Genomic DNA, 2,425 nt, shown 5'->3' on the forward strand with positions numbered 1-2,425 from the left:
TTTAGCCACGAAAATCATCCCTCCATCGTCGGCTGCATCCCTCACCCACGTCGCTGTTGCAGGATCTTCATCCGTCATCCTGAGCAATTGGGGCGGCGATGCGGGCGAGCTTCACGATAGTGGGGAGGACCAGGCCGCGGTGAAGGCAGGTCATGCGCTCCTCACGCTCCACGAACGGAACCTGCGCACGGAGGCGGTAGCGCGGGGTGGCAGCCGGCAATGAGGCGGCCGCGCTACGTGACGAGCTGGTTATATTTCGTCTGGTTTATTTTCGTCCGGCTTTATTTTCGTCTCATATCCCACCACCATATCTCCTCACATTGATTTTTTTACCCTCACAATAAAAACTTTCCTAACTTTTCCAAAGTTTCCTAACTAGACACGTTATAAACGGGCATGTACCGATAGCACGTTATCAATTAATAAAATTTTGTTTTATGACAATCAATTCCAAATCCTAATTTTCCTAATGCATCGATCTTTGCCTTTTTTAAGTAGTTATTTTGATAGGGAGGGTTTAGCCACGAAAATCATCCCTCCATCGTCGGCTGCATCCCTCACCCACGTCGCTGTTGCAGGATCTTCATCCGTCATCCTGAGCAATTGGGGCGGCGATGCGGGCGAGCTTCACGATAGTGGGGAGGACCAGGCCGCGGTGAAGGCAGGTCATGCGCTCCTCACGCTCCACGAACGGAACCTGCGCACGGAGGCGGTAGCGCGGGGTGGCAGCCGGCAATGAGGCGGCCGCGCTACGTGACGAGCTACGGGTCCCCCTTTGTGATGTTTTGGCATCGCTCCTTCATCGCACATCCTCAGGTTCCTCTTGCCCTTCCCTTCCTCTGTCCTCCTCTCCCATCTCTATGCTTTCACGTGCATCCAGTTTTGATTCCTCGTGTGATATATACCAAACATAGGTACGTCAATTCACTTCCTTCCCTTCCCTTCGTCCCTCGGTCCCACGCTCATGGCGCTGAAGTGGTGGCAACAGGCGATGGCGGTGGTGTCGCTGATGGCGGCGAGGACAGCATGTGGCAGCTCCCGAAGCATGAACACGACCGCACCTCGGGCCTGCCGTCTGCCAAGATATGGGTGAGTTCTCGTGCTGCCAACCATAAACCCTCATGTCCTACAAATTCCTCAAACCCTACCGTCTTGATCCCGTCCATGCTCTGATCCAAAGGACGACGCAGCTCTGGCCGATTGACAATGGAGGTTTGGGATCCTTCCTCTCAGCACCCACTCCTGGAAGAATCAGCGGTGCGCCACGCCGATTGAACCCCGTCGAGATCACTCGCCAAGATTGCTATTCTAAAGTTTATTGTAAAGAAAGTGAAGAGTGAGACAGGATCCGTTTATTTTCAACCGGTTTATTTTCAACCGGTTTATTTCCATCAAATTACCCCCACCCCCACGCCCACCCACCGAAACGCGCCCAGCGAACCGGGAAGAGATCCATTGATTTGGCTAAGGTAGGAAAGAATTTATTATTTGTTTGCTAAAGCAAATTGCATTAATGGGAGAGATCCGTTGATTTGGCTAAGGTAGGAAAGAATCTATTATTTATTTGCTAAAGCAAATTGCATTAATGAAAGAGATCCGTTGATTTGGCTAAGATAGGAAAGAATCTATTATTTGTTTTCTAAAGAAAATTACATTAATGAGAGAGATTTGTTGATTTGGCTAAGATAGGCGGTTTTGAGTAAAGTTATCTTTACTGTAGACATATAATGACAATTAATCAAGTATCAACATCATTGCATGCTTATTGTGTGGAATGTGTGTCCCAATGTTGACAGAAGGTATAAAAAGATTGTCTTGGAATTATTATTGTCTTGGGAAGATATTGCCCTGAATTCTCATTTCTCATCAGAAATTTAGTATCCATTTTCGTTGATCTTATTTGCAACATGTACAAGTCAGTAATAATCTAAGGGGGTGCCCTACCGGAGAAGATTATGATAGTTGGACAAGAAACTTGGTACTGTCGTGTAAGGTAAAGGTAGGAGAAATAGGAGATAAAAGCATGCATGGTGGGAGAAGGAAGTCGAATGTCGCGTGGTAGCTCAGACATGGAGTGTGGAAGAAAGACAATGACGAGATGTATGTATCTACTAGATCATGACCATGAGATATCATCCCATAGAAATGACCTTTGACTCTCATGTCACATGAATTTTCTCTTTGTATATATATATTTGTTAATCCGTGGCAACGCACGGACACTTAGCTAGTTAAGATTAACTGCAGTGCATGCATGCTTGGCCACTAGATAAGTAGTACATTATATGCATTGGTGAGTTTCTTTTTAATTCTTGCATGCGAAGATTTAATTCGCCTCGAAATCTCAAAAGGAGATGGAGATGAGCCCTTTAAATTAAAAAAATAAAAAAATTGAGATAAACTTTATAAACCGGAAAGGAGGGAG

The 2,425-nt window shown here is 46.2% G+C and overlaps 1 long non-coding RNA gene across 1 annotated transcript; it reads left to right on the forward strand.

Moving 5' to 3' along the window:
- The first annotated feature begins 310 nt into the window (after positions 1 to 310).
- On the forward strand, positions 311 to 1,320 carry LOC123130736 (uncharacterized). Its single transcript, XR_006464001.1, has 3 exons — positions 311 to 816; positions 989 to 1,089; positions 1,191 to 1,320. It is a non-coding gene; the product is annotated as an uncharacterized lncRNA (long non-coding RNA).
- Positions 1,321 to 2,425: the final 1,105 nt, after the last annotated feature.

Source organism: Triticum aestivum, chromosome 6A, assembly GCF_018294505.1.
Source record: "Triticum aestivum cultivar Chinese Spring chromosome 6A, IWGSC CS RefSeq v2.1, whole genome shotgun sequence".
Classification (NCBI taxonomy): Eukaryota; Viridiplantae; Streptophyta; class Magnoliopsida; order Poales; family Poaceae; genus Triticum; species Triticum aestivum.